Source organism: Dendropsophus ebraccatus, chromosome 8, assembly GCF_027789765.1.
Source record: "Dendropsophus ebraccatus isolate aDenEbr1 chromosome 8, aDenEbr1.pat, whole genome shotgun sequence".
Lineage (NCBI taxonomy): Eukaryota > Metazoa > Chordata > Amphibia > Anura > Hylidae > Dendropsophus > Dendropsophus ebraccatus.
Window position 1 is genome coordinate 783694 of NC_091461.1, and position 13350 is coordinate 797043.

Consider the following 13350-nt stretch of genomic DNA (forward strand, 5'->3'; position numbering starts at 1 on the left):
CAGAGACTGTACAAGTGATGGGGGGGAGGGGAGGTTACTATACAGAGACTGTACAAGTGATGGGGGAGGGAGGTTACTATACAGAGACTGTACAAGTGATGGGGGGGGAGGGGAGGTTACTATACAGAGACTGTACAAGTGATGGGGGGGGGAGGGGAGGTTACTATACAGAGACTGTACAAGTGATGGGGGGGGAGGGGAGGTTACTATACAGAGACTGTACAAGTGATGGGGGGGAGGGGAGGTTACTATACAGAGACTGTACAAGTGATGGGGGAGGGGGAGGTTACTATACAGAGACTGTACAAGTGATGGGGGGGGGGGGGGGGTTAATATACAGAGACTGTACAAGTGATGGGGGGGAGGGAGGTTAACTATACAGAGACTGTACAAGTGATGGGGGGGAGGGGAGGTTACTATACAGAGACTGTACAAGTGATGGGGGGGGGAGGGGAGGTTACTATACAGAGACTGTACAAGTGATGGGGGAGGGGGAGGTTACTATACAGAGACTGTACAAGTGATGGGGGGGGGAGGGGAGGTTACTATACAGAGACTGTACAAGTGATAGGGGGAGGGGAGGTTACTATACAGAGACTGTACAAGTGATGGGGGGAGGGGAGGTTACTATACAGAGACTGTACAAGTGATGGGGGGAGGGGATGTTACTATACAGAGACTGTACAAGTGATGTGGGGGGAGGGGAGGGGAGGTTACTATACAGAGACTGTACAAGTGAATGGGGGGGGAGGGGAGGGTTACTAAACAGAGACTGTACAAGTGATGGGGGAGGGTAGGGAGGTTACTATACAGAGACTGTACAAGTGATGGGGGGGAGGGGAGGTTACTATACAGAGACTGTACAAGTGAATGGGGAGGGAGAGGTTACTATACAGAGACTGTACAAGTGATGGGGGGGGGAGGTTACTATACAGAGACTGTACAAGTGATGGGGGGGAGGGGGGTTACTATACAGAGACTGTACAAGTGATGGGGGGAGGGGAGGTTACTATACAGAGACTGTACAAGTGATGGGGGGAGGGGAGGTTACTATACAGAGGACTGTACAAGTGATGGGGGAGGGGAGGTTACTATACAGAGACTGTACAAGTGATGGGGGAGGGGAGGGGAGGTTACTATACAGAGACTGTACAAGTGATGGGGGAGGGGAGGGGAGGTTACTATACAGAGACTGTACAAGTGATGGGGGGGGAGGGGAGGTTACTATACAGAGACTGTACAAGTGATGGGGGGAGGGGAGGTTACTATACAGAGACTGTACAAGTGATGGGGGGGGGGAGGTTACTATACAGAGACTGTACAAGTGATGGGGGGGGGGGGAGGTTACTATACAGAGACTGTACAAGTGATGGGGGGAGGGGAGGTTACTATACAGAGACTGTACAAGTGATGGGGGGAGGGGAGGTTACTATACAGAGACTGTACAAGTGGGGAGGTTACTATACAGAGACTGTACAAGTGATGGGGGAGGGGAGGTTACTATACAGAGACTGTACAAGTGATAGGGGGGGAGGGGAGGTTACTATACAGAGACTGTACAAGTGATGGGGGGGGAGGGGAGGTTACTATACAGAGACTGTACAAGTGATGGGGGGGAGGGGAGGTTACTATACAGAGACTGTACAAGTGATGGGGGGAGGGGAGGTTACTATACAGAGACTGTACAAGTGATGGGGGGGGGGGGGAGGTTACTATACAGAGACTGTACAAGTGATGGGGGGAGGGGAGGTTACTATACAGAGACTGTACAAGTGATGGGGGAGGGAGGGGAGGTTACTATACAGAGACTGTACAAGTGATGGGGGGGAGGGGAGGTTACTATACAGAGACTGTACAAGTGATGGGGGGGAGGGGAGGTTACTATACAGAGACTGTACAAGTGATGGGGGGGGGGGGGGGAGGTTACTATACAGAGACTGTACAAGTGATGGGGGGGAGGGGAGGGGGAGGTTACTATACAGAGACTGTACAAGTGATGGGGGGGGAGGGGAGGTTACTATACAGAGACTGTACAAGTGATGGGGGGGGGAGGGGAGGTTACTATACAGAGACTGTACAAGTGATGGGGGGAGGGGAGGTTACTATACAGAGACTGTACAAGTGATGGGGGGGGGAGGGGAGGTTACTATACAGAGACTGTACAAGTGATGGGGGGAGGGGGAGGTTACTATACAGAGACTGTACAAGTGATGGGGGAGGGGAGGTTACTATACAGAGACTGTACAAGTGATGGGGGAGGGGAGGGGAGGTTACTATACAGAGACTGTACAAGTGATGGGGGGAGGGAGGTTACTATACAGAGACTGTACAAGTGATGGGGGGAGGGGAGGTTACTATACAGAGGACTGTACAAGTGATGGGGGAGGGGAGGTTACTATACAGAGACTGTACAAGTGATGGGGGGAGGGGGAGGTTACTATACAGAGACTGTACAAGTGATGGGGGGAGGGGAGGGGAGGTTACTATACAGAGACTGTACAAGTGATGGGGGGGGGAGGGGAGGTTACTATACAGAGACTGTACAAGTGATGGGGGGGAGGGGGAGGTTACTATACAGAGACTGTACAAGTGATGGGGGGGGAGGGGAGGTTACTATACAGAGACTGTACAAGTGATGGGGGAGGGGAGGGGAGGTTACTATACAGAGACTGTACAAGTGATGGGGGGAGGGGGAGGTTACTATACAGAGACTGTACAAGTGATGGGGGGAGGGGGAGGTTACTATACAGAGACTGTACAAGTGATGGGGGGGGGGGGGAGGTTACTATACAGAGACTGTACAAGTGATGGGGGAGGGGAGGTTACTATACAGAGACTGTACAAGTGATGGGGGAGGGGAGGGGAGGTTACTATACAGAGACTGTACAAGTGATGGGGGAGGGGAGGGGAGGTTACTATACAGAGACTGTACAAGTGATGGGGGGGAGGGGAGGGGAGGTTACTATACAGAGACTGTACAAGTGATGGGGGAGGGGAGGTTACTATACAGAGACTGTACAAGTGATGGGGGGGGGAGGGGAGGTTACTATACAGAGACTGTACAAGTGATTGGGGGGGGAGGGGAGGTTACTATACAGAGACTGTACAAGTGATGGGGGAGGGGAGGTTACTATACAGAGACTGTACAAGTGATGGGGGGGGGGGAGGTTACTATACAGAGACTGTACAAGTGATGGGGGGGAGGGGAGGTTACTATACAGAGACTGTACAAGTGATGGGGGGAGGGGAGGTTTACTATACAGAGACTGTACAAGTGTTGGGGGGGAGGGGAGGTTACTATACAGAGACTGTACAAGTGATGGGGGGAGGGGAGGTTACTATACAGAGACTGTACAAGTGATGGGGGGGGAGGGGAGGTTACTATACAGAGACTGTACAAGTGATGGGGGAGGGGGAGGTTACTATACAGAGACTGTACAAGTGATGGGGGGAGGGGAGGTTACTATACAGAGACTGTACAAGTGATGGGGGGAGGGGAGGTTACTATACAGAGACTGTACAAGTGATGGGGGGAGGGGGAGGTTACTATACAGAGACTGTACAAGTGATGGGGGGGGAGGGGAGGTTACTATACAGAGACTGTACAAGTGATGGGGGGGGAGGGGAGGTTACTATACAGAGACTGTACAAGTGATGGGGGGAGGGGGAGGTTACTATACAGAGACTGTACAAGTGATGGGGGGGAGGGGAGGTTACTATACAGAGACTGTACAAGTGATGGGGGGAGGGGAGGTTACTATACAGAGACTGTACAAGTGATGGGGGGAGGGGAGGTTACTATACAGAGACTGTACAAGTGATGGGGGGGAGGGGAGGTTACTATACAGAGACTGTACAAGTGATGGGGGGGAGGGGAGGTTACTATACAGAGACTGTACAAGTGATGGGGGAGGGGGAGGTTACTATACAGAGACTGTACAAGTGATGGGGGGGGAGGGGAGGTTACTATACAGAGACTGTACAAGTGATGGGGGGAGGGGAGGTTACTATACAGAGACTGTACAAGTGATGGGGGGGAGGGGAGGTTACTATACAGAGACTGTACAAGTGATGGGGGGGGGGGGGAGGTTACTATACAGAGACTGTACAAGTGATGGGGGGAGGGGGAGGTTACTATACAGAGACTGTACAAGTGATGGGGGGAGGGGAGGTTACTATACAGAGACTGTACAAGTGATGGGGGGGAGGGGAGGTTACTATACAGAGACTGTACAAGTGATGGGGGGGAGGGGAGGTTACTATACAGAGACTGTACAAGTGATGGGGGGGAGGGGAGGTTACTATACAGAGACTGTACAAGTGATGGGGGGAGGGGAGGTTACTATACAGAGACTGTACAAGTGATGGGGGGGAGGGGAGGTTACTATACAGAGACTGTACAAGTGATGGGGGGGAGGGGAGGTTACTATACAGAGACTGTACAAGTGATGGGGGGGGAGGGGAGGTTACTATACAGAGACTGTACAAGTGATGGGGGGGAGGGGAGGTTACTATACAGAGACTGTACAAGTGATGGGGGGGGGGAGGTTACTATACAGAGACTGTACAAGTGATGGGGGGGAGGGGAGGTTACTATACAGAGACTTTACAAGTGATGGGGGGGAGGGGAGGTTACTATACAGAGACTGTACAAGTGATGGGGGGGGGGGAGGTTACTATACAGAGACTGTACAAGTGATGGGGGGAGGGGAGGTTACTATACAGAGACTGTACAAGTGATGGGGGGGGAGGGGAGGTTACTATACAGAGACTGTACAAGTGATGGGGGGGAGGGGAGGTTACTATACAGAGACTGTACAAGTGATGGGGGGGGAGGAGAGGTTACTATACAGAGACTGTACAAGTGATGGGGGGAGGGGAGGTTACTATACAGAGACTGTACAAGTGATGGGGGGGGAGGGGAGGTTACTATACAGAGACTGTACAAGTGATGGGGGAGGGGGGAGGTTACTATACAGAGACTGTACAAGTGATGGGGGGGGAGGGGAGGTTACTATACAGAGACTGTACAAGTGATGGGGGGAGGGGAGGTTACTATACAGAGACTGTACAAGTGATGGGGGAGGGGAGGTTACTATACAGAGACTGTACAAGTGATGGGGGAGGGGAGGTTACTATACAGAGACTGTACAAGTGATGGGGGGGGGGAGGTTACTATACAGAGACTGTACAAGTGATGGGGGGGAGGGGAGGTTACTATACAGAGACTGTACAAGTGATGGGGGGAGGGGAGGTTACTATACAGAGACTGTACAAGTGATGGGGGAAGGGGAGGTTACTATACAGAGACTGTACAAGTGATGGGGGAGGGGAGGTTTACTATACAGAGACTGTACAAGTGATGGGGGGGGAGGGGAGGTTACTATACAGAGACTGTACAAGTGATGGGGGAGGGGAGGTTACTATACAGAAGACTGTACAAGTGATGGGGGGGGAGGGGAGGTTACTATACAGAGGACTGTACAAGTGATGGGGGGAGGGGAGGTTACTATACAGAGACTGTACAAGTGATGGGGGGGGGAGGGGAGGTTACTATACAGAGACTGTACAAGTGATGGGGGAGGGAGGGGAGGTTACTATACAGAGACTGTACAAGTGATGGGGGGGAGGGGAGGTTACTATACAGAGACTGTACAAGTGATGGGGGGGGGAGGGGAGGTTACTATACAGAGACTGTACAAGTGATGGGGGGAGGGGAGGTTACTATACAGAGACTGTACAAGTGATGGGGGGAGGGGAGGTTACTATACAGAGACTGTACAAGTGATGGGGGGGGAGGGGAGGTTACTATACAGAGACTGTACAAGTGATGGGGGAGGGGAGGTTACTATACAGAGACTGTACAAGTGATGGGGGGGAGGGGAGGGGAGGTTACTATACAGAGACTGTACAAGTGATGGGGGGAGGGAGGGGAGGTTACTATACAGAGACTGTACAAGTGATGGGGGGAGGGGAGGTTACTATACAGAGACTGTACAAGTGATGGGGGGAGGGGAGGTTACTATACAGAGACTGTACAAGTGATGGAGGGGGGGAGGGGAGGTTACTATACAGAGACTGTACAAGTGATGGGGGGGGAGGGGAGGTTACTATACAGAGACTGTACAAGTGATGGGGGGAGGGGAGGTTACTATACAGAGACTGTACAAGTGATGGAGGGGGGAGGGGAGGTTACTATACAGAGACTGTACAAGTGATGGGGGGGGGGGAGGGGAGGTTACTATACAGAGACTGTACAAGTGATGGGGGGGGAGGGGAGGTTACTATACAGAGACTGTACAAGTGATGGGGGAGGGGAGGTTACTATACAGAGACTGTACAAGTGATGGGGGAGGGGAGGGGAGGTTACTATACAGAGACTGTACAAGTGATGGGGGGGGAGGGGAGGTTACTATACAGAGACTGTACAAGTGATGGGGGAGGGGAGGGGAGGTTACTATACAGAGACTGTACAAGTGATGGGGGGGGAGGGGAGGTTACTATACAGAGACTGTACAAGTGATGGGGGAGGGGGGAGGTTACTATACAGAGACTGTACAAGTGATGGGGGAGGGGAGGTTACTATACAGAGACTGTACAAGTGATGGGGGGAGGGGGAGGTTACTATACAGAGACTGTACAAGTGATGGAGGGGGGAGGGGAGGTTACTATACAGAGACTGTACAAGTGATGGGGGGGGAGGGGAGGTTACTATACAGAGACTGTACAAGTGATGGGGGGAGGGGAGGTTACTATACAGAGACTGTACAAGTGATGGGGGGAGGGGAGGTTACTATACAGAGACTGTACAAGTGATGGGGGGGAGGGGAGGGGAGGTTACTATACAGAGACTGTACAAGTGATGGGGGGGGAGGGGGAGGTTACTATACAGAGACTGTACAAGTGATGGGGGGGAGGGGAGGGGAGGTTACTATACAGAGACTGTACAAGTGATGGGGGGGGAGGGGAGGGGAGGTTACTATACAGAGACTGTACAAGTGATGGGGGGGAGGGGAGGTTACTATACAGAGACTGTACAAGTGATGGGGGAGGGGAGGTTACTATACAGAGACTGTACAAGTGATGGGGGGAGGGGAGGTTACTATACAGAGACTGTACAAGTGATGGGGGAGGGGAGGTTACTATACAGAGACTGTACAAGTGATGGGGGAGGGGAGGTTACTATACAGAGACTGTACAAGTGATGGGGGAGGGGAGGTTACTATACAGAGACTGTACAAGTGATGGGGGAGGGGAGGTTACTATACAGAGACTGTACAAGTGATGGGGAGGGGAGGTTACTATACAGAGACTGTACAAGTGATGGGGGGGGGAGGGGAGGTTACTATACAGAGACTGTACAAGTGATGGGGGAGGGGAGGTTACTATACAGAGACTGTACAAGTGATGGGGGAGGGGAGGGGAGGTTACTATACAGAGACTGTACAAGTGATGGGGGAGGGGAGGTTACTATACAGAGACTGTACAAGTGATGGGGGGGAGGGGAGGTTACTATACAGAGACTGTACAAGTGATGGGGGAGAGGGGAGGTTACTATACAGAGACTGTACAAGTGATGGGGGAGGGGAGGTTACTATACAGAGACTGTACAAGTGATGGGGGGGGGGAGGGGAGGTTACTATACAGAGACTGTACAAGTGATGGGGGGAGGGGAGGGGAGGTTACTATACAGAGACTGTACAAGTGATGGGGGGGCAGGTTACTATACGTAGCCACATCATTGGTAGGGGTACCTGGCCCAGCCGCATCATTGGTAGGGGTACCTGGCCCAGCCGCATCATTGGTAGGGGTACCTGGCCCAGCTGCATCATTGGTAGGGGTATCTGCCCAAGCCACATTATTGGTAGGGGTACCTGCCCAAGCCACATTATTGGTAGGGGTACCTGCCCAAGCCACATTATTGGTAGGGGTACCTGGTTTAGCTGCATTATTGGTAGGGGTACCTGGCGTAGTTGCATTATTGGTAGGGGTACCTGGCTCAGCTGCATCATTGGTAGGGGTACCTGGCCCAGCCGCATCATTGGTAGGGGTACCTGGCCCAGCTGCATCATTGGTAGGGGTACCTGGCCCAGCCGCATCATTGGTAGGGGTACCTGGCGTAGCCGCATCATTGGTAGGGGTACCTGGCCCAGCTGCATCATTGGTAGGGGTACCTGGTTTAGCTGCATCATTGGTAGGGGTACCTGGCCCAGCTGCATCATTGGTAGGGGTACCTGGCGTAGCCGCATCATTGGTAGGGGTACCTGGCGTAGCCGCATTATTGGTAGGGGTACCTGGCGTAGCCGCATTATTGGTAGGGGTACCTGGCGTAGCCGCATTATTGGTAGGGGTACCTGGCCCAGCTGCATCATTAATGTTTATATATTCTTTATTTTAATTCCTTTATCCTTACAAAAATAAGCACATAACATATTATCCAACAATAGACATATCATCTCAATTCACACTTAAAATCAATCTATACCTTACAAAAAATATCCCAATGATCTTCATGATTTACTAACTGACTATCTGCATACGCGCGGGCATGAGCTGTGGAGTGGTTGAGATTATGCACACCTAAAACCCACTTCTCTCTGCTAACATTACTAATGGATAAACTTGATATATGATATATCCTTGAACTAAAAAGGAAGACTGTTATAAGTGTTATATAGCTTCATGAGTTGTTTTACTCCTATAAGAGGATCATGGTTAAGTTGCCGACAGATACTATCGCATACTGCTTTGCATGAGCTATAACATCTTAACCGGAGCAATTGTGAGAACTGAAATGGTTACTGGATTGTGTGAATTACTGGCGAAGGGACAGTTGGTACTAACAGATGACATATAACACTATACTCTGAAGAACCTAGAAGACGGTGGAAATAAGTAATTTGTGGGCGGATCAAGCAGGAAGTATACCAATAAATTACTGACATTCTATAGCAAAAGGAAGACGGGGGAAAGTTATATGACTGCTTGAATTAACCCTTTTTTTTCCTCAGGTGGAACAAGGACATATTGGCTGCAGCCAATTTAAAGCTGGACTAGTGTTGTATAAAACTCTGAGTAAAAGGAGTATTGGCAAGTGTTATAGGACTGTATGAACACTGTCTCAAGGAGGTTGAAATATACTTGGCTGATTATTATTGCAAAAAATCTGTTTAAAAGGGTCTTGCTCTAAAAAGGAAAACTGATTATTAACCTTGCCTATACCTACAAAGTGATTTAACTGAATAATTATTATTATATAGTGACTGCTAAGTCACTAAGGAAAGTTCAGATAGCCTTCCTGGTTATGGCCCCGAAGAAAGCGGTTAGCCCAACAAAAGAAAGTAAGGAGGCCAGGAAATCTACTAAGATAGGCTAATAAAAGTAAGAGTAATGTAAAAGGAGGGACCCAGGAAAAAATAGAAAGAGAGAGTGGTAAACAGCCCAGTTGGTTAACGGAAGTCCTTGGGGCCATTAAAAAATGTGACTGCTCCATCTTAGGGCTCACTAATCAGGTGGGATCCCTAGGAATGGAGATTGCAACCATGAGAGCAGATGTAAATAAGATCAGAGAGCGTTATGAAGAGGCTGAGAAAAGGATAAGCGATGTGGAGGATGAGGTTAGAGTCATGAAAAAGGAATGGGAAGCCATCAAGTCTGAACACCATGATTTGCGAAGGAAGGTAGTGGATCTCGAGGATAGATCTAGAAGGAAAAATTTGAGATTAGTAGGGTTTCCAGAGGGAGTTGAAGGTAAAGACCCAACAAGATTTGTACAACAATGGCTGGAGAAGACAATAGGCGTGAACCATTTATCAAAATTTTTTGCAGTAGAAAGAGCACACAGGGTTCCTGGGAAACCACCAGTGCCGGGGAGATACCCTCAACCCTTTATAGTGAAGCTGTTAAGCTATAAAGATAGAGATGGGATATTAAGAAGAGGTAGAGAAATAGGAGACATGCAGTTTGACAATAATAAGATTTCCATCTTTCCTGATTACGCAGTAGAAACACAAAGAAAGAGGATGAGTTTTGGTCAAATAAAAAAAAGGTTACAGGAGAAAAAAATTAGATATTCTCTGATCTTTCCTGCTAGATTGAGGGTCGTGTATGAGGAGAAGACTTCCTTTTTCTCAAATCCAGAAGAAGCTGTGGCTTGGCTTGAGTCTTTAGGTCTCTAGAAATGTAATAATTGTAATATTGGCTTTTTTGCGGGGCATGGCGAGGGTGTCTCCATGCGGAGAGGCTCATGGAGTATGAGTCAATAAGGGGGAGGGAGGGGATGGGGGATGGGGAGGGGGGGGGGTTGAGGGAGGGGGGGGGGGGACCCTGGCCACTGGGGTTTAATCTAGGTTTTTCCCTTTTTTTTCTCTTTTTTTTTGTTTACTCCTGCGGTTTTGTTGGTTATGGGATGTACCGTTAGATGTCTGTTAAAAATTTTTCTTGGAATGTGAGGGGACTGAATGATAAAAGGAAGAGGATTGCAGTCTTGAGTCTTCTGAAGAATTATCTCCCGTGTGGTGTGCCTCTTGGAGACTCATCTAGCAGGGGAAAACAATATTAAGTTAAACAAGCCTTGGTGGGCTCACCAATATTTTGCTGGTTATTCAAATTATTCAAGGGGGGTAGCGGTGTTATTTCATAAAAAATTAGATTGGGTGGAATATGGAAAGAAGATAGATAGGGAAGGGCGGTACATCTTCCTGTATGGTAAACTAGAAGGTTTAATATGTAATTTGGGATTCATTTATATTCTCCCTCCTTTTGCATCAACCGTTTTGTACGAGTGGTTTGAGTTCTGCAAAAAAAGGGGGAATTGTCCTGCATTAATAGTTGGGGATTATAATACAGTAATGTGTGAAGTTCTAGATCGTGTAAGGATAATCACTCCAAGTAGGACTCCTGGCGTATCCCCCTTTCCAGATTTGATAGGAGAATTGGGGTTGAGAGATATCTGGAGGGAGAGATTTCCTCACATAAAAGAGTATTCCTGCTGGAATAGGACGAGTAAAACCTTCTCACGGATTGATATGGCTTTAACAAATAATAGTATGGCCCAGCCGCATCATTGGTAGGGGTACCTGGTTTAGTTACATCATTGGTAGGGGTACCTGGCCCAGCCGCATCATTGGTAGGGGTACCTGGCCCAGCTGCATCATTGGTAGGGGTACCTGGCCCAGCCGCATCATTGGTAGGGGTACCTGGCCCAGCTGCATTATTGGTAGGGGTACCTGGTTTAGCTGCATCATTGGTAGGGGTACCTGGCCCAGCTGCATCATTGGTAGGGGTACCTGGCCCAGCTGCATCATTGGTAGGGGTACCTGGTTTAGCTGCATCATTGGTAGGGGTACCTGGCCCAGCTGCATCATTGGTAGGGGTACCTGGCCCAGCTGCATCATTGGTAGGGGTACCTGGCGTAGCCGCATCATTGGTAGGGGTACCTGGCGTAGCCGCATCATTGGTCGGGGTACCTGGCATAGCCGCATCATTGGTAGGGATACCTGGCCCAGCTGCATCATTGGTAGGGGTACCTGGCCCAGCTGCATTATTGGTAGGGGTACCTGGTTTAGCTGCATTATTGGTATGGGTACCTGGCCCAGCTGCATCATTTGTAGGGGTACCTGGCCCAGCCGCATCATTGGTAGGGGTACCTGGCCCAGCTGCATCATTGGTAGGGGTACCTGGCGTAGCCGCATCATTGGCAGGGGTACCTGGCGTAGCCGCATCATTGGCAGGGGTACCTGGCGTAGCCGCATCATTGGCAGGGGTACCTGGCGTAGCCGCATCATTGGTAGTGGTACCTAACCGGCCGCATCATTGGTAGGGGTACCTGGCCCAGCCGCATCATTGGTAGGGGTACCTGGCCCAGCCGCATCATTGGTAGGGGTACCTGGCCCAGCCGCATCATTGATAGGGGTACCTGGCCCAGCCGCATCATTGGTAGGGGTACCTGGCCCAGCCGCATCATTGGTAGGGGTACCTGGCCCAGCCGCATCATTGGTAGGGGTACCTAACCGGCCGCATCATTGGTAGGGGTACCTGGCCCAGCCGCATCATTGATACGGGTACCTGGCCCAGCCGCATCATTGGTAGGGGTACCTAACCGGCCGCATCATTGGTAGGGGTACCTGGCCCAGCCGCATCATTGGTAGGGGTACCTGGCCCAGCCGCATCATTGGTAGGGGTACCTGGCCCAGCCGCATCATTGGTAGGGGTACCTGGCCCAGCCGCATCATTGGTAGGGGTACCTGGCCCAGCCGCATCATTGGTAGGGGTACCTGGCCCAGCCGCATCATTGATAGGGGTACCTGGCCCAGCCGCATCATTGGTAGGGGTACCTGGCCCAGCCGCATCATTGATAGGGGTACCTGGCCCAGCCGCATCATTGGTAGGGGTACCTGGCATAGCCGCATCATTGGTAGGGGTACCTGGCCCAGCCGCATTATTGGTAGGGGTACCTGGTTTAGCCGCATTATTGGTAGGGGTACCTGGCCCAGCTGCATCATTGGTAGGGGTACCTAACCCAGCCGCATCATTGGTAGGGGTACCTGGCCCAGCCGCATCATTGATAGGGGTACCTGGCCCAGCCGCATCATTGGTAGGGGTACCTGGCCCAGCCGCATCATTGATAGGGGTACCTGGCCCAGCCGCATCATTGGTAGGGGTACCTGGCGTAGCCGCATCATTGGTAGGGGTACCTGGCCCAGCCGCATTATTGGTAGGGGTACCTGGTTTAGCCGCATTATTGGTAGGGGTACCTGGCCCAGCTGCATCATTGGTAGGGGTACCTGGCCCAGCTGCATCATTGGTAGGGGTACCTGGCCCAGCCGCATCATTGGTAGGGGTACCTGGCCCAGCCGCATTATTGGTAGGGGTACCTGGTTTAGCTGCATTATTGGTAGGGGTACCTGGCCCAGCTGCATCATTGGTAGGGGTACCTGGCCCAGCTGCATCATTGGTAGGGGTACCTGGCCCAGCTGCATCATTGGTAGGGGTACCTGGCCCAGCTGCATCATTGGTAGGGGTACCTGGTTTAGCTGCATCATTGGTAGGGGTACCTGGCCCAGCTGCATCATTGGTAGGGGTACCTGGCCCAGCTGCATCATTGGTAGGGGTACCTGGCCCATCTGCATCATTGGTAGGGGTACCTGGCCCATCTGCATCATTGGTAGGGGTACCTGGCCCAGCTGCATCATTGGTAGGGGTACCTGGCGTAGCCGCATCATTGGTAGGGGTACCTGGTTTAGCTGCATTATTGGTATGGGTACCTGGCCCAGCTGCATCATTGGTAGCGGTACCTGGCCCAGCTGCATCATTGGTAGGGGTACCTGGTTTAGTTGCATTATTGGTAGG

General features: G+C 51.1%; 1 protein-coding gene across 1 annotated transcript in view; it reads right to left on the reverse strand.

Annotated features, from left to right (window-relative positions):
• LOC138798939 (oocyte zinc finger protein XlCOF8.4-like) overlaps nucleotides 1-13350 on the reverse strand; it is a 346556-nt gene that overhangs the window by 20600 nt on the left and 312606 nt on the right. The window lies entirely within an intron of this gene.